At 31.0% G+C, this 20,918-nt stretch overlaps 1 long non-coding RNA gene across 1 annotated transcript; it reads left to right on the forward strand.

Moving 5' to 3' along the window:
- Positions 1-627: 627 nt before the first annotated feature.
- On the forward strand, positions 628-19,205 carry LOC145270525 (uncharacterized). Its single transcript, XR_013865420.1, has 3 exons — positions 628-711; positions 10,169-10,235; positions 11,634-19,205. It is a non-coding gene; the product is annotated as an uncharacterized LOC145270525 (long non-coding RNA).
- Positions 19,206-20,918: the final 1,713 nt, after the last annotated feature.

The following is a 20,918-nucleotide window of genomic DNA, read 5'->3' on the forward strand; positions in this document are numbered from 1 at the left end:
AGTATTTGGCTGTCCACTACTGCTTCAAACATGTTTTTATTAAATTTATATTGAATAAAGTCAGTTGCATTATAACTTGGATCGTGTTATTTATTTTCGTTTTTAAATGCAATCTTTTAAGTTAATTATGAACGAATTTTAGTTTTTTTTTTTTAATCCATGAACCAATAAAATGTTTATTTAAAAATGAAAAAACAGCAACTTTTATTTTTTAAATTTATTCTCATTTTTATGGTTTTAATTACATTCGTTTTTGGGTTTCTTTTTCAATGCAAGTTTTCAAGTTTCCTTATGTTTTTGTAAAAAGCTCTCATTCATTATCGACAGTTCAACAAACTCAGGTGTAACGTCATTTTTCTGTGGATTGATATATTTACGAAGGTTTTTTTTTATTTTTATTTTTTTATCCCTACCCATATCAAAAAGTGGTTGGATTATCTTTTACATTAAAAAATTAGGTGCTTTCTTTATCAAAAAGAAATAATATATTAAAAAAAATAAATAAAATTACATTTTTTAATTCAACACAATACATTATAACAAAAAATAAAAACGAAACTTGAAATTACAATAAATAAAAAAAAAATTTTTTTCCATTTTCTGCGAACTTGCTTTTCCGGTCACCATCTTAAAAGGCGACTTCCACGCGTCAAATTCATCTCGTTTTCTTATAACCGTTTCTTTGTCGAAAGCAGATTGCAATACAAAAAAGTAAGTATAAGTTGAATTTATTTGCTTTTTATAGTTCTTTTTTTATGACTGGGGCGCGTCCAAACCACTGTTTCCCTTTTGTTTTAATATAAAAATAAGTCAACATTCAATATTTGCATGTAAACGGAGAATGGTAAGATTATAGTATTCTTTCCAATCGTTTAATATTTTTGGTGGTTTTAAAGCTTTTTTTTTATTATTGCTTTGAAAACGATTTTGATATTGAAAACGTCGTAAATTCGTTGTTTAGTTATTAATGTAGGTATGACCATAATAAAGGCGGAATTTTCGACCCCCATAAAATAATAACAGTAAAAACTTATAAAATAAAATTTGTTCATTGTAATTTTTGCAGTATCCTCAAGAAATCTTCTAAAAATATTTTTTACTCTCCATAAAATCGGTGAATTATTTTTTAATTCACCACAAAAAATGAAAACGGGAAAATTGGGATTGCATTTTATTTCTGCATATTTTAACGTAAACAATGAAAACAACACGATGTTTAAAATTCTTTCAAAAAACGAAGTAATTGTTAAATTTCGTTCATTTTTTTTTTACAGATTATTCTAAAAAGGATGAACTATTTATGAATTGAAAGAAAATTATATGCAAAAAGAAAAAGAAAAAAAACTCATATTTCGCCCTCCCCCTTCTACCTCGATGTTATACGATTTTTTTTTGGTTGGGTGGGGGAGATTCACATTTTTTTTTTTTTTGAAATGATGAAATGCAATATATATGATTTTGGGTCTTTTATTGGATTTTTATCGATTTTTGGAAAAAAAAACTTGGAAAATATATTAATTTTTTTAAAATTTTACACTTTAAAAAAATTCTTATTTTTTTAATAGAAGCAGTTAAGCCATACACCATGGTCATTTCTCATTCTTTTAGTATTTGGCTATTTTTTTTTTTTTTTTACTTTAAATTAACTTTTGTCTGTTTTAATCAGTTTTTATTAAATAAAGAATGTTTATATGCAATTAAAACCCTGATCAATCTTCTTTAATATAATGTAAAAATTATGATAAATTAATTTCATTTTCCTAGTTTTTACTTGTATTTCAATTATGGGTATCGAAAATTAGTATCATGCCTAATATTAATGTATGCTAATCTAAACACTAAAGCGTGTGGTTCAGTGGGTGAAGAGATGGCTGGTTACTTTTAATGCATCTAAAACCAAGCTCCTAACTTTACATCATCAATGCTCTGCTCCTCATCCAGCATCAATTGAAATGGATGGCTCTCGTCTTGGTGAAGCTTTATGTTTTGACAAGCTCCTGGGTTTGACCTTTACTCCTGATCTGAAATGGAACATGTATATAAAGTCTGTTGCCTGGGCCGCTGGGAAAATAGAAGATATCTCACTACTGATGCAATTCTCTATCTCTATAAAAGCCAAGTACGCCCAAAGATGGAGTACTGCTGCCACATCTGGGGTGGAGCTTAAAAAAAACAACCTATCCTGCCTTGACAAAGTACAAAATAGACTTCGTGGCTTAGTGGGGAATGCTCTCTTCTCTTCCCTGCAACCTCTCTTCCACCAAAGAGACGTTGCGAGTCTGTCTTTGTTTTATCGTTATTTCCATGGCAAGTGCTCATCCGAGCTCCAATCTCTGGTCCCCCCTCGCCAATCCTTCCTGATAAACACCCTTCTAGCTAAAACCACTGTCAGTAATTTTCCCCACTCTTTATCTGTGCCTAAATCAAAACAGATTTTATGAACATAGCTTTTTTCTGAGAAGGGCACGCCTGTGGAATTCTCTTCCGTTTGCCTGTTTTCCACCTGACTACAACCTGGACATCTTCAAGTCCAACATAAACAAATTCCTGATTAATCACCCACTTAAGTAAGACACTTTATCAAATCTCCAATACCAACTTTTAATATGATATTATCCCATTGATTGTTGTACACAAAATAACCCTTATCCCAGTGTGGCTTACGGGCCTTGATAAGTGGTGATCCCCATGTAAAAAAAGACCCATAAATACATAAAAAAAGAAAAGAAAACGCTTCAGAGATGGTAGTCGTTACATAAAACATCACACAGAACAATAAATAAATGTTAGTGTTTATAAGAAAATATTTCAGTTTTTAATAAAGAATGCTGTAGAAAAAGAGGTAACGATACTGACAATGACAGCAAAAATGACCAGAATTGCATTGATGATCATCATGGTGAGTGGACGACATTGGTTTGGTAGGAGAAACTTTGAAATGATGCCAATGTTACCATGTTCCTTTTATTGTTGTTCTTCTAGCATGTACACGGCCATCTTGCTAAGGATTATAAGCACATGAATTGCTGATCTCTAAAATTTTGACACATTTGAACCCCATTCCTTTACTTAAAAATTCCATAAAATTCAGGAAACCAATTAATCTTAATGACATTTTTAGTATTTTCTTCTTATTTAACTATACTTCTATTTAACACAAAATTATTACTAAAACGAAATTGTTTTGTTTCCCATCCTTTATATTTTTATTTATTATTACAATGAAATTTCGAATTTATGCTTATTTCTTTAGAAATGAGCAAAAGTAAGATATTTATTATTTCATCCAGCCATATGTGACTGTAGAATTACCTGGTCTACCACCTATATTTACTGATAACCCTCTTAGATCCATAGATCTTCAGGTAATTCATCTAAGATTTAAAAAAACTGATATAAATCCTGCACTACTGACTCTATAAGCCATTGCACTGAAACACTTGGGGAAAGAGATCTTTAACAATTAGTTGGTGATATTGAACAAAGTATCTGGTTTGCAAACCTAATTTCTTAAAGAGTAAGTAATGCATATAATCTAACTTATACACTCCTTCATGGTCTATTATCTAGTTGTAGTTGTATGATATCAGGGATTCACCAGAGGCAGCCAGAACTTGGTCTTATTTTCTAACTAAGACAATGAATCCCGTCTCTTTATTCTCAATTTCTTTTTTTCACAAACTTATCAAATTAAGGGTGCTTCCATACCAGTTATGTTGGTTTGGGACGTCTTTCACTGACAGGTAGAAGGTTCGGGGTTGACAGGTTGTCTTGCTGCTGGTTCTGTGCAAGAGATCTTAGTATTGTTTAACATCAGGATTGTTGTATTACCATAGCATGAAAATGAATCGTTCCATTTTTTGGGGGGGATTTTCTCTAAGCTAGAACCATTGTGACAAGACTAGGCTAATAGCCTATTCATGTGTCCATATATTATATTTAATGTCATTCTCAACGAAAATGAAATGACATCTCAAATAAAAATCCCAATCAAACCAGTATTTTTAACCATATTTTATTAATCTGTTTAAGAAAATTAATTTCTAAAATCAAATTGGTTTGCTTTCCATGCTTTAATGTTACATCAAGCAAAACTAATTTGCATCCTCCTTTGCAGCGCACATTCAAAATTATCCATGGGGTTAGAAGTAATCTAGATTATGTAGACACTTTTTTCTCCAGATCTTGTAGCATTATGTGAAACCAACCTATACTCATCAATTTCCTTTATTTTATCATGACATGATACCTCCTTCTCTGCTCTTAGAACTAAGACACATATATGCAGACTTGAGTCTATAATCGTAACACCCTCTCTTTGACTAGGGAGCATTATCTAGAATCAGATGTTCAAGCCGTCATGTGTTTTAGACTTTAAACATTTTGTTAGTTACTTGTATTTTCTCTCTTATTCTCCTCCAACTCAGGTCTGTACCATAATCGACCATGTCGCTGGGGTATAGATGCAGCACTTTTCTTAGATAATAATTCCTGAGTTTATGTGTTTGGTGTTTTTAAAGCCTACTACTGTAATAGGCCTGGCTTTTAGAATTACACAGATACAGAACAATGTTGTATTAATAGTTACTCTATAGCTCATTCCCTTACACATTCACATTCTCAACTCGATTTCCAAAACATTAAGATCAGCAAGCTATTTTAATAGACCTTTTGATAAATACAGTATCCGACGATTGTGTGATAAATACCCATAATCAACATGAATGGAGATCACCTTGTAATGCCGGTAGTCATCACTAACCCCAAGTTAAGGTGACGTTGCTCAAAATGACAAGTTATTACAAAAAGTCTGATTGTGAAGCTGTTAGAAAACACATACAAGATGCCCTATTGACTAATAGCTTTTCTTTTACTGCTGAACATAATGTGACAATAATTAAACCAAATGGTGCAAAGCATTAAAGCACATGTTCCCACAGGAAAAAATATATAGATGCTAGAAATTTTGGTATGAGTTAAATAGCCAAAACAACAAAAAAAGCATAGTAAATCACTACTTGTTAGACCACAGATATTTTTGAATGTGAGTTTAAAAGGATATTTTTGAATGTGAGTTTAAAAGTATATTTTTGAATGTGAGCTTAAAAGGATATTTTTGAATGTGAGCTTAAAAGGATATTTTTTTAATGTGAGCTTAAAAGGATATTTTTGAATGTGAGCTTAAAAGGATATTTTTTAATGTGAGATTAAAATGATATTTTTGAATGTGAGTTTAAAAGGATATTTTTGAATGTGAGTTTAAAAGGATATTTTTGAATGTGAGTTTAAAAGGATATTTTTGAATGTGAGTTTAAAAGGATATTTTTTAATGTGAGCTTAAAAGGATATTTTTTAATGTGAGCTTAAAAGGAGGATGCAAATTGGTTTTGTGTTACTGTTGGTTTGATCGATATTTTTGTTTGGGATGTCATTTCATTTTTGATGTACATAACATTACATATGATAGTTGAATGAATGGTCCACTTGAACTTGTGCAGCAGCCATTGCATTTTATTGATTCATCCATCACAAGTCAAGTATACATATACAAAAGTTTATAGAAGCAAATAATAATTGTAAGAGTGAAATATCGAGTCATTTTATTTTTGTTTAGCATGGCATTACATATGATAATAGATAACAGTCAGGAGAACAACTAAGTTATCATGAAACATTGAATTAAAGAAAATAGGATCTTGTGATTTCTTTAAAATTTATAATAGTTTAGTGAATAATGGAATATTAAAACATTCTCTACTATCCAACAACCATGCGATCACTTGCAGGACAACTCATAAAGCTGACCACGTTTTAAACCATTCAAACGATATTGCATTTAAATTTTCTGCAAATAAGTAGTTTTCCAGATATTAAGAAATGACATTTCTTATGTTATTGCCGGTGGCCATCTTGGTATGTGCGAATGTGCAAAGATAAACCCAAGAAACAATGCGCAAACGCACGCATGAAGATGGCCACCAGCAATAACATGAGAAAGTACATTGCTTATCTGCGGAAAATTTAAATGCAATATTTGTTTTCAGCATAACATGAAAACTTTAAGAGGTAGTCATTTTAAAGGAAATGTTATGGTGGAAACAAAGTAAAAATTTACAAAATACATCACAATGAAATTCTTTATCAACTGCCTAATTATTATTAAAAAAACGGGTTATTGTTATTATTATTATTATTATTTTATTTAGATATCCTCAGTTAAAAAACGGGTTTGTCTTACAGAATCTAATAATGGTCTTGCAATAAGTTAAGAATAAATTCAAGTTTCACAATATGTTTTATTTAATTGTTTGGTGAAAGTACAGAATAGTTAACAAAACACCCTTCCCCATGTTTAGAATGGGTTTCTAAATAATAATGTTATCATTTCAACATGGTAGCATAAGTGCACAAGTACATTTTATTAGTTATATAGTTGTTTTTGTTTTCTTTGTGACAACTAAAAAACAATTCTACCTGAAGTACAAGTAAGAAATTATAATAATAACAATAACAGAAATGCAAGTACATTTTGTTGTTTTGTGTAACACTTTTAGTACATGTGTAGGTGTGTCAGAAAATGTTAGGAGTGTCAGAAAATGTTAGGGTGTCAGAAAATGTTTGGGGGTGTCAGAAAATGTTATGGGTGTCAAAAATTCCTAAATTCTGATACACCTAGTACATGTGTACTAAAAGTGTTAAAAAACAAAATAGTATTGTTTGGAAATCAAATTTTAAAAACTTGAAAATTTTTTTTTAATTGACAAACTCAGAATAAAAAAAATAAAACTGATTTTTCTGCTTTCGTTTTGAAAGCAGAAAAAAACAATTTTTTTTATTCTTTAGTCAGTTCAATTTTGTAAATCCTCTATATCTGACCCAAAATATTCCCCTATTTTCTGAGATGTAACCATAAATCGCACTCTACATGAGTCCTTGATGTAGCTTTCACAGTACCAGGATACCAGGAATCCTGACAAGCAACAACTATATATTCACCAGTTAATGGTAATTTTCGTTATTTCTATTCTGTTGTTTTACTGAAAATTCAACTATGTAAACAGAGAAATAAAACGGTAATTTTTTAACTTTGTTTCCACCTTAACATTTAAAATGATTACTTTTATACGTTTTAGGGTATGCTGAAAACGGATATCGCATTTAAATTTTCTGCAAATAATTGTTTTCCAGATATTAAGCAATGTCATTTCTTATGTTATTGCTGGTGGCCATCTTGGTAGGTGCGAGCATGCAAACGTAACCCCAAAAACTATGCACAAACGGAAAATTTAAATGCGATATTCATTTTCAGCATAAAAACTTTAAGAGGTGGTAATTTTAAAGAAAAATGTTAAGGTGGAAACAAGGTAAAAATTTACAAAATGCATCGAAATGAAATTCTTTATCGAACTGCCTTCTTCTTCTTCTTCTTCTTCTTCTTCTTCTTCTTATTATTATTATTATTATTATTATTATTATTTAGATATCCTCAGTAAAAAAAAAAATGGGTTTGTCTTAAAGATTCGAATAATGGTCCTGATAATGAGTTTAAAATAAATTCAAGTTTCACGATGTTTCATTTAATTGTTTGGTGAAAGTACAGAATAGTTAACAAAACACCCTTTCTTCCCCATGTTACGAATGGGTTTCTAAATAATAATGTTATTATTTAAGCGTGGTAGCATAAGTGCACAAGTACCTTTTATTTGTAATATATTTGTTGTTTTTTTGTTTTCTTTGTTACAACTAAAAACATCTACCTTAAGTACAAGCAAAAACTTATAAATAGAATACTTGTTAATGCTTTTAGTACATGTGTACGAAAAGCATTAACACAACAAAATAGGATTGATTGGAAATCAAATTAGAAAAAATTGAAAATATTTTTTTTTAAATTGACAAACTTGGAATAAAAAAAATAAAACTGATTTTTCTGCTTTCGTTTTGAAAGCGGAAAAAACCTTTTTTTTATTATTCTTTAGTAAACTGAGCGCATATCAAGCAATTTCCTCTGGTGTTAATTTCTATAAAAGATAACATTTTAAAGAAATTTTCACACAATTAATAATTATCAAATATTTACATATTATACATGAAAATAATTCTGAAACTATTATCTATATGAAAATGGATGATAAATACCAATTTTGAAATATTCTTTATCAACTTTGCTCGGTCGTAACTTTGCTTCCTGTGGCCATAAAAATATAAATAAAAGTCCAGTAGAGATGGGGTTCTATGCTAATATAGCCTGTAAAATTTAAGCCATATCCAACTAAATTTGACTCTGCACAGATGTATCCAAACGTAACGTATGAAATGTAAACATTGAAAAAAAAAACAGTTTCCCTTTTTGCTGTTGTCATTTTTTACCGTTTTTCATTTTTAACTTTGACCACAGACATATTGAACGGATAAAAGAAACCCAAAAAATATTTGCTACTAATTTACTATTAAATCATGTGTATACAAACATATTGAACGAATAAAAGAAAAATAAATTCCCATCCTTGGAATGCTTATTCTCTTCTCTTTCCATCAATTCTTTTAAAAATTGACCGACAAATAAAAAAGATATGACTCTGTGAAGGAAGCACATTAGGTATGTGATATTGCCGATGTCCACAAAAATACAGCATACGGTTTTAATGCTAATAAATTGAATGAATGTGCACAAAAACAAAGATAGTGACCAGTGAAACCCATACAGTATAGATTGGATAATAAAGTTCCTAATATCATTGCCTTTAGATTAAATGAAAAATCCTTTATATAAAAAAAGATTAACGAAAAGAATGAAAAAAAAATGCAAAGAGGTAGTGTGCATTGTACTGGTCAACCCTAGTTTTTATTGTATGTAACCAGCCTTAAAAATACCAGTAAATAATATGTAACTGATTAAGTAATATTTAACAGTGAGACATTTTCCAAGCAAATCTAAAAATAATTAAATGTCCCCGTAACACACATTTTAAAGTGGTTCTATGTAATGTTTCTGAATTTTTGAGATGAGGATTGGTTATTTATATTATTATTCATCGGACTACTGTTCGCATCTTGAGTGTTATTTTCATAACGTTTCGGTTGATATAACCTCCGACCTTCTTTAGGTGTATCTTGTTTAACTCGGGAATGTTTCTGTCGAACCTCTATAAGGCCACCATTAACCCATATATGGAGTATTGCTCTCACATTTGGGCTAGTGCATCTGCTGCTAGTCTCTCGCTCCTTGACAAGGTTCAAAAGAGAGTCGCCAATCTGATAGGCCCTGAACTGGCATCTAAGCTTCAGTCTCTGTCCCATCGACGAAACGTTGCATCCCTCTGCCTGTTATACAAGTATTTTAATGGTGAATGCTCTGACGAACTGCAGACACTTGTGCCCCCACGATGTAAATACCCCAGACAAACCCGACAAGCAGCTAAATCCCATCCCTTCACAGTAGAGATCCCTAGATGCAAGAGAGCCTTTTACTCCAGTAGTTTCTTCCCCAGAACCGCTAGACTCTGGAATTCCATTCCAGGTCCCTGCTACCCCAACTGTACGTACATGCAGAAGTTCAAGTGTAACGTGAACCGACATCTTGCTGCCCAAATCCCTACATAGTACCCCAGTAGTTACTTCCCTTATAGTAGCCCCCTACACCAAAGTGGCAATGTGCCTTGTTTGGGGTGAAAATGTAATAAAAAAACCCTAAAAAAACTCGGGAATTTGGAGAGACTTTCGAGGTTGAAGGTTCAATCCTCAGTGTGGGTGATCGAAATATACATTTGCGAATTACTTAAGACCTCTATTCGGTCATGGCTGATGGAACAAGAGCATGCTTCTCCCGTGAAGTAAATAAAGGGTTCTGCTCAAAACTCCGTCCAAATTTATGAGTTCGACAGAAACATTCCCAAGTTCGACAAGATACACCTGAAGAAGGTCAGAGGTTATATCAACCGAAATGTTGTGAAAGTCACACTCAAGATGAGAACAGTAGTCCGATGAATAATATAAATGGTTCTTTGTATTTTTAAAATGTTTGAAACTTATTACCCCACCTTCACCGCATTCTCGCTTTAGCTTGCAAACTTTAAAAAATGCTAAGTTTAATTTATATAGCAAAGTGATCCCTCACGCTAAAATGTTAAAATTTAATTATTTGAAAAAAAAATCTCTTCTTTTAAAGGCTGTTAAAGCATATTAGCCGAGAAAAGGTAGATTTTGATGTCTTTTTAGCAGGGAAACTATGCTCGGTAAGTCAAAATATTTTTTTTAAATATGTAAATTTATTAAGTAGTTTTTATACATTAGAAAAACATTTGTTGCTTTTACTAAAGACAATTCCAATTTGCAATGAAAAATACACAGAAAAGTATCGTAAATAAATAATTTTGGGCGTGAAAAACGTATTTTTTAAAAAAAATCAAGTTCTAGTTTGAATCACACACAACTTGGGCACAGGAAACATTTAAAAAATATGTAGGCGAATCTGGACAATTACCAGCGCCTTTCAATTCTTTTTTTCCTTTTCTGTGAATTATTGGATACTATGCTACCAGAATATAAAAAAAACTAAAAAAATCAAGTTTTAGATAATTGGAAAAAGTACAGTTTCACATACAACGTTCAAGTAACTCGATCCCACATTTTGAGAACCGATTTACAGCCCGATTTGACGTTGGCTCTTTCACCCCCCTCCCTCCACGCATTATTATAATTTTGTTTCGTTTTTTGTGACTTTCTACTTTTCTAAAAGTTTGGTCTGCCCTACTTCATGATTTTTTATTTACAACTTTTTAAAGGATGTTTTTGTATTTAACGACAAGTGTTACTTTTTAATTAGTATTAGTCTACCTGTTGGTCCATTTAGGGTAAGATGAAAAATGTTAAAAGTAAAAACTGATTTGGAGATTTATTGTCTTTTATTTTCTTGAGGAAACATTTTTTATGTGAGGAGTGAAAAATAAAACTCAGTAAGCCTCAATAACTGCAAACACTAATTTTGTTACCCCGTCTTTTAAGAGAAAATGTTTTTAGTAAGGTTTGAAAAAATTGTCAGAATCCATAGGAGTGTTATTAAAAGCTGTACATGTAGTTATAGAATATATAACTATAACCGTATTTATATTTAAATCAGTTTTTAACTCAACAGGATTAAATTACGTTTATTTGTAAGCAAAATACATTAAATAAGTCAAAACAAAAATATTGTTGACCTTATGTATGCTTTGAATAAGAGCAGTGGTTTTAATATTGGACTTAAGACAGGCAGCCATGAAATCTGTTAGCAAATAAATTTTTTGAAACCCAAAAGTCAGAAACCAGATGGACAGTTTAAACGCCCAAGCAAACATACTGATCTGAGTTTTATGTAGCTCATCTGTAAAACATGTATTTATTTATTTAATTAATAGATAAGTATTGTAAAAATATCCCCACTTAAATGATATTGAATTCAAGACTTTTACATAAAATTGAATATAATAATAATGTTGCTTTGAGGAGAATATACTGAAACTTATTTCTAATTTATGTTTTATAATAAACTGTGCCTATACCTTAACGTCATAAAAATAATTCTGTTTGTAAAACATGAATAAAATTTATATGTTTTCATGAAATTAATCTTTTAATTGTTTTTAATTTTACAGAATATCAAGTAATCAACACAAGAAAACAAATGGAAATGGATTAAAGTTAAAAGCCGGAAATGAGAGAAATGTGAATTGTACAGTTTTCTTTCAACAAATCACATTTTCTGAGATTATGCTGAACAAACAATTTAATGTTTACTAGTAACGTATTTCTTCTATTGATAATCTTATTCAATCACAACCTAGATTGAATACTTTTTTAACTTCATATGAGTGTAGTTATCGGTGCATATGACTCGCATAATTATAAGTTAATATGATTAGTCTTTACATGTGCAGAAAATATGAAACATCCAATTTATTTGAAAAAAACACTTGATTGTTAAAGTTAGCTTGAATACTTTTTAACTTAATATGATTGTGAAGTATGTGGCTATTCTTTTGCAAATAAATCAGATATGTTAACACATGCGCAAACACATGCTGGAGAAAAAATATATTCTTGTGAAGTATGTGGCTCTTGTTTTACACAAAAGGCACATATGTTGCAACATATGCGAACACATACTGGAGAGAAGCCACATTCTTGTGAAGTATGTGGCTCTTGTTTTACACAGAAGGAGCATGTGTTGCAACATATGCGAACACATACTGGAGAGAAGCCACATTCTTGTGAAGTATGTGGCTCTTCTTTTTCAAAAAAATCAAACATGGGTAAACATATGCGAATACATACTGGAGAGAAACCATATTCTTGTGAAATATGTGGCTCTTCTTTTACATTGAAGGCATATATGTTGCAACATATGCAAAAACATACTGGAGAGAAACCATATTCTTGTGAAGTATGTGGCTCTTGTTTTTCTGTGAAACACAGTATGTTGCGACATATGCGAACACATACTGGTGAGAAGCCATATTCTTGTGAAGTATGTGACTCTTCTTTTGCAAATAAATCAAACATGGTTACACATATGAGAACACATACTGGGGAGAAACCATATTCTTGTGAAGTATGTTGCTCTTCTTTTTCTGTGAAACATAGTCTGTTGCAACATATGCGAACACATACTGGAGATAAACCATATTCCTGTGAAGTATGTGGCTCGTCTTTTTCAGTGAAACACGGTTTGTTGCAACATATGCAAAAACATACTGGAGAGAAGCCATATTCGTGTGAAATATGTGTCTGTTCCTTTGCAAGAAAATCAACCATGGTTACACATATGCGAACACATACTGGAGAGAAACCATATTCTTGTAAAATATGTGGCTCTTCTTTTACACAGAAGGCACATCTGTTGCAACATATGCGAACACATACTGGAGAGAAGCCGTATTATTGTGAAGTATGTGGCTATTCTTTTGCAAATAAATCAACCATGATTACACATATGCGAACACATACTGGACAAAAACCATGTTCTTGTTAAATATGTGGCTCTTTTACACGTTAGGCACATATGTTGCAACATATGCAAACACATACTGGTGAGAAGTCATATTCTATGAAGTATGTGGCTATCCTATTGCGAATAAATCAGACATGGATAAACATATGCGAATACAGACATGAGAGAAACCATATTCGCATGAATTATGTGGCTCTTTTGCAAATAAATCAGATCTAGGTAAACATAAGCAAATATATAGTGGAGAGAAACCATATTCTTATGCGGCTCTTGTTTTATATGTAAAGACTATGTTGCAACATATGATGGCATTCTGGAGAGAAGCCGCATTCCTGTGAGATACAATATGTTGAAACATGTGCCTCCTTCACAAGAAAATATGATACATTGGCTCATCTTTTCCTGTGAGATACAATATGTTGCAACATATGCACCCGACATTGTAATATGGGACAAGAAGGAGAAGGAAGCAACCTTGGTGGAAGTTAGTGTCCCGAATGATGCTGGGTTAAACAGAGCTGAGAGGGAAAAGATTACCAGATACCAGGGTCTTATGTATGACATGAAAAGAAACTGGAACCTTAAGAAGATCTCTATCATTCCAGTAATTATAGGAGCAATCGGACTTATGAAAAAGAATTTTACAAACTATCTTACAAATATACCAGGTAAACCAAGTGCAAAGGAGATTCAAACAATTGCACTTAAAGGGACGGTTAGAATCTTAAAAAGATCTCTCAGTTGGAGTGTCTAAAATAGCAGGTGTATGTTTGGCATCTGGTAGGATGCCCCATCCCTGGCTTAAACAAAATGATAAGAAAAATGAAAAAATAAAGATAAACCATATTCCTGTGAGATACAATATGTTGAAATATGTGCCTCCTTCACAAGAAAATGTTGGAACATATGTGAAAAACTATATTCTTTTTATATTTTTTAGCTCTTCCATAAAAGCAAAATATGTTTAAGCTGGAGAGAAACCATATTGTTAAAGTTGTTACAATATATGCAAACACATACTGGAGAAAAAACATTCTTTTGAAGTATGTGGCTTCTTTTTTGCAAGGAAATACTATATTCTTGTGAAGTATGTGGTTCTTCTTTTACAATACAAAAACAAAATAATATAGTAACATATATCTCAATTATTTTTCATTATGTATAACAAGAACAACTATATTCTACAGTATTTGGTTCATTTACAATTTTACAGAAAATGCTGCAACACATGTAAACACATATAGAGAAATGAATTGGCATCACATGTAAAATCAATTTATTTTTGTGGCGTGTATCTAACTAAAAACTTATACTAATTAATTAGATTTATTTATATCCACTGTAGTTCTTATGAAATGTGCCACATAGAAAGTCAAATGTCTTGAAGTATGCTGCTATTGCAATAAAAAAAACTTATCTTCTACATGGTGATTTGGATGCATGAAAACATACTTGAATTGCTTAAAGTATGCTCTATTCTTGTGAAGTATGAGGCTCTTTTGCAATAAAATCATACATGGTGATGCATTCGAGCACATACCACAGTGAAACCAAATACTATATGTGAAATATATATATGAAATCATTTCTTTGAATTTGTATTGCATGCAAATACATACTGTAAACAAAATAATATTGTAACGTATATCTCAATCATTTTTTATTATGTATAACAAGCTACATAAAAACTATGTGAACTATGTACCTTTTCATTTTCAAATGTAATATTCTTGTGCTAATGAACAACTATATTCTCATGCAGTTGCTTCATTTACAATTTCATAGAAAATGATGCAACACATATTAATTTAGAAAAGAAAAAAGAAACAAAAAATTTATATGATAAATTATTTGATGAATTTAAATACACTTTTAAAACATACAAAAACATGCAAAATATTAATTTAGCAAAGAAAAAAGAAACAAGAAACGATTTTAAAACGTATAAAAATATGAAAAATAATAAATTAGCAAAGTAAAAGAAAGAAAAAACAATATTTCATAAATTATAATACCGTTAATAAATACAAAATATTAATTTTACAAAAAAAACAATTTTTTCACAATTAGAATACATCTTTAAAATATAGAAAAATATTTATTAGCAAAGAAAAAAAAACAAAAAACAATTTATTGGTGGAATAAAATGCATTTAAAAAGTACAAAATACGCAAAATATTTATTTAACAAAAAAAAACGATTTTTTTGAAAAATTAAAATACAAATTTAGAATGTACAAATATACAAAATATTAATTTTTCAAAAAAAAAGATAGAATTTATTTGATTAATGAAAATACACTTTTAAAACATACAAAAATATACAAAGTCGTCCCACGAGGACATGAAAATGAGACTAACTTTAGATCTCGACGTGAGAGGATTTGTGTCTGGTGTGCAGTGCAGTAATTGATCCGAAAGAAGAAACACTGCCATTATGCTGAGTCAGTCTTATGGGAAAAGTGATCTCTTATCTGCGAAAATCGTTTAAAGGTGAACGTGGATGTATGCAAATTGGTTCGCGTTTGCTGGCATAAAAGTGACAGTGGGAAACCACTTGACAGATCGTGTGTAGTACACTATGAGGTGGTGTTGTTATTGTGTTCAAGGTTTGGTGGAGTTTTAAGGCGATTGTTTCTGTAACGAACATTCAAAGTTGTGACGAGTGGGGTTTCCTTCTTTGTCTTCCTTTAGGGAAGCCCGGACTTTTAGGTGGTGTTGTCTTCACTGAAACTGTCCTTACAAAAAACTGAGACTTTTCAGAATGTCTACCATAAAGTTATTCTTGGACTCTTGGACAACTGAATTGTTTGATCAACCTGTCTTGGAGCTGAGGAGTCTCTCTCTTCTAGAGGTGGGTAGTGCTGGGCTAATCCGTTCCCTTCCTATTGTTTGTTCCTGATTTTTACATTCATCCCGTATGTAAAAATTCTTTTAAAAAATATACATTAGATTTTATTTTTTTTTAATTAATTTCTAATAATCGTAAAAAATAAAAAAAAATGATTGCAGTTAATGTTATATTTGATTTCTGTTTAAACCTTAGAATGTTTTTTACATTATTAATCTTTATGAAATAGCAATTATTTCTGTTCGTCATATAATAATAATAATAACAACAACAATAAAAATTTCGAAATTTATAATTTAAAATTATAATCTTAGATTGAAGTAACCGGAAATGGAATTTATTAGAGTTCTTGCATTTCGCATGAAACATGATTTTAAAAACAATTATTATGAAACAATCACAAAAAGAAATGAAATTAAAATACAATTATATAGGCAGATTTGCCGTTTAGTTGTATAAATATCTTCGCACAAAAGTTTGTTTATAGAAATGTTTCACAAACTTTACATGGATAAAATGTTATCACACTATTATTTTACATGCGAGGGTGTGATTAAAATGTAATTTAAATTAATAACGTTCTTTAACAAATAAGAAATAATGAAAGATGAAGTTTTAAAATGATTAAATGTGTTTTATTTTATAATTTATAATTAAAAACATTGAACAATACAAAGTAATTTTTTGGTACTTTAGTATTTTTGATACCGTGTTGAAAGAATGATGTTATTCTGAAAGCCATTCTTAACATGGGGAGAGGAGAGTTTTTTGTAAGGATTCTATGCTTCCACCTTACAATTGAATAAAACAAATATCGCGAAAATCGAATTTAACCTGAAATAACTATTTACAAATAGCACGCAATCAAGAATAGATAAGCACTAAAGTTAGATTTAATTTAATCTGCATATTAAACTTTAATCATTTTAAAAGCCATTCTTTACATGGGGCGGGTGTATTGTAACTATGCTCTAGCCTTACAATTTAATAATAATAATAATAATAAATATATTGTCCCTTTGGATGGTCACATTAACCTTGTTTCCTTCAATAATTACAAGAAACCTTCTCTCTTATCAATAGTAATGGCCCAAAGCACATTACCTGAAAGTACTTATTTAAAACTCCTCGGCCTAACGTTCACAGGGAACATTAGTTGGAACAGATACATTGAGAACATTGCTATGGCTGCTGCAAATAAGGTGGGTTCTCTCTATTGTGCTAGAAAACTACTTATGCCGGAAAGTATCCTGTACCTCTATAAGGCCACCATTCGCCCATGTATGGAGTACTGTTGTCACATTTGGGCTGGTGCATCTACTAGTCTCTAACCCTAACAAAACAGGATTCAAAATAGAATCGCCAACCGGATAGATCCTGAACTGTCATCAAAACTTCAGCTGCTGTCCCATTGACGAGATGTTTGTCCGTCTGTCCATTCTAAAAGTATTTTTATGGTGAATGCTCTGACGAACTGCAAGCACTTGTACCACTTTGCGGTAAATACCCCTGAAAAACCCGTCAAGTAGCCAAATCCAACACCTACACAGAAAAGATCCCTATCTGTAAGAAAGCCTTCTACCCCAATAGTTTTTACCCCCCTCCCCCCAAAAAAAACTGCTAGATTTTGGAACTCCCTTGCGGGATTTTGCTTTCACAACTGTACTGAGACGCAGAATTTTAAGTGTAATGTGAACCAACATCTTGCTGCCCATCTCCCTTCATAATATCCCTGAAACTTATGTCCCTGATAGTAGCCCCCTGCTTCAAAGTGGCGTTGTGCCTTGTTTTGGGGTGAAAATTGAATTTTAAAAAATACTTGAAAAAACTATTTAACGATGCATAAGATTTTGTTCTCAGATTCATACAATGACAGATGAGACCAATATCGTAAAATTTAGTGTTTGCACACTTTTGATACCACGCTATTTGTAAATAGTTTTTTTCAGGTTAAATTTAAGTTTCACGATTAATTTACAGATAAAAACACTCACTCCAAAAATAAAAGAGAAAAAAAGAATATTCAATATGTCTGTTATAGAGAATTAAATTAAGTAAAACAAACGTACTGCCCAGAAGAAAAACAGCCATAGAAAAAAAAGGATTTTTTGTTGGTAGAATATATATATATATATATAAATAATTATTCTTCATTAATAGAATAGTACAAGGACAGAGTATTTATTACTATAGACAATAAACGAAAACGTTGAAAGAAACAAATATATAACAAATATCTGTTACCAAAGGCAAAATATTTTGATGAGTTTTATTTGTTTTAACATCTTTTAAAGCGTTTATTCAGTTCGGAAAACAAGTAATGTCGAGTGTTACGTTAGACAAAAATCGTGCACACATAACGATCACATCTTTGAAGTCTCAATAACAACTCAAAAATAGAACATTAACCAATATATTGTTAGAAACTCATCAAATAAATATTACCGCCAGATTTTTAGTTATATTTTCGGGTTTTATTTAGCAGTTTTTTGTTCTCTTTTCTATTGTAAAAAATACTCCAAGAATGTATCGATTCAAAATAGATTTTTATGAACGTTATTGGGAAGAGATATAATTGTAAATAGATGCTACTTTCCAACATTTTTATTAACATAATGATCAGAGAGATAAAACAAGAGTGTTGTTAGAACACTTCACTTACAAAAAAGTAATAAAGTTTTATTTTAATCTATTTTTCAGGCAACATGGCTACCAGCAATTGAAACATTGATTTTAAATAAAATTTAAAATTTCATGAAGTAAATTAGAATTTTATTTTAAGGCACAAAATACAATATAAAATAATAACGTGTTTGTTTTACAATCAACAGGAAAAAGTGGTTAGGAATCCAAATATATTTTTAATAAAATTTTCAAATTTCATAAAGTAAATTAGAATTTTATTTTATTACACAAAATACAATATAAAAAATAAAGAGTTTGTTTTACGATCTCTAGGAAAAAGTGCTTGGAAATCCAAATATATAACAAATAAATGTTATCAAATCAAGATAATTTACTCTTCTAATTATCTAGAAAACTTATTAGTGGTTTAATCATTTTAAAACGTTTATTCGGTTCTAAAAATATATAGTATAGAGCGTAGCGTGAAAATAAGAAAAATGGCTGCGATTTGATATTTAATTACTTAAAGTTTGGAAATAACTTCAAAATAAAAAATATATACAAAATACCGTTTTATTTTCTGAAAGAAATACAATATAATGAATAACGGGTTTGTTTTACAATCAACTAAGATTCGAAAAATATAGTCCAAAATTTAAGTATATGACAGATGTTATCAAAGGCAGGAAAAGTTACTCTTCTGTTAGAGAATGGATCAAGAGAGAGAGAGAGAGAGAGAAAAGTGTGTAAATTATATTGAGGCACGTTTACCGGAAGTCAGGATCAGCTGGTCGGATTGCGTGTGAGTAATGTGATCAGTTTAGCTGAATCATAGAGATTTGGTTTAGACTTAGAAGAGGACGGACGGCTTCACCGTTGTCTCCTCCCCTTCATTGGGGGGGGAATGGAACGCTGACGTGTGTAGAACAGAACAACACAAACCAGAGATTAACTTTCCCTCTTCTGCGAGACACCTGGAAAGTGAAATAAACTATAAAACCAATTCATCGTGTTGGAGCGAATGAATATTCGTCTAAAACAAGTAACAGTCTCCCCTCTAGGACGAGAGATTTCCAGATGGACCAACATCCAAGACGCAGAAGGTATGTTGAAAAATACATGTACCACACACACACACACACACACACACACACGAACACAACGGCATATGAACAAATAGACTGAACCACTAGACGATCACATGACATTAATTCTGAATAGACGATCACACACGATTCCCATTATGATTCGTCACCCTTTATGATAGACAACGCAACACTTCTACCTATAATTCAAGTATATAACAAATAAATGTTACCAAAGGCAAGAAAAGTTACTCTTCTACTTATATGGAAAAATGTTTTGTTGTTTTACTCATTTTCCAATGTTATTTCGGTTCAAAAACAAAATAATGTCGAGCATTATGTAAGAACAAAAATATAGCCGCAATTTGACATGTAAATATTTAGTTTGGAAAATACCTTAAAAATAATTTTAAAGAACACAAAATACTGTAAGACAACCACTCAAAATATCTCACTCTGTCTGTTTCTCCCTTGTCTGAATCCGACCCATCTTATTGGTTGATCAGTGATTATTCTAAAATTATGCTATTCGCTATTCCACTATTAAACAAACATTTCGACAATTAAAAGACACCGCAATTTGCCTCCATAGCTATTCACTCATTAACGATGCTATTAAATTTATTCAACATCAATGGACACCCGAAAGCATAAACAGCTATGTGAAACTTCTTCTAATTCCACTCACTGTGAGGGAGGGACAGTTGGAGATGAAAGATACGGAGAGTGGAGGGAAAGAGATCAGACATGTTACAATGCTATTTAGGTCATTCACGCATTATAAGGTTTGTTTCCAGACCGATTAATGCAATAATTTATTGTGGCGCATTCAGTACGATTGTTTATTTTTGATTCGAACCGTCTATTATTTAATTCTTTTAACTTTCTGGAAGTTTTACATTTGGATTTTACCGTCACTGGATTTTTTATCTTCCAGCAGACTATCCATTCATGTGTAATCACCTTTTTCTTTACCATATTCCCTCTGCTTAACTTATTTTGTTTTCAAGTAAGATCTTTGACTTACTTGTTGTTTCATTAAATACTTCTACATGCAAAATCCGATCCCGCATTTTGCTAATTCCTACCCTCTGATGAGAAGGAGAGTATTTCTTTGAAACTCCGCGGATTAAGGACTATCCATTTATTTAGTGTTTCCTTTTCAGATTAAATGTTTTAACTCATTTCAAATTGTTTTTAACATATTTTATTAACTGTTTGCTCATATATATATATATATATATATATATATATATATATATATATATATATATATATATATATATATATATATACAAATGTCCCCTTTATTACATTAGCTACAAGAAACAACATATATCAAGATCGAACTTGGCGCAAATACTTGGAGA

Source organism: Euprymna scolopes, chromosome 46 (assembly GCF_053919585.1).
Source record: "Euprymna scolopes isolate OS-2025 chromosome 46, ASM5391958v1, whole genome shotgun sequence".
NCBI lineage: Eukaryota > Metazoa > Mollusca > Cephalopoda > Sepiida > Sepiolidae > Euprymna > Euprymna scolopes.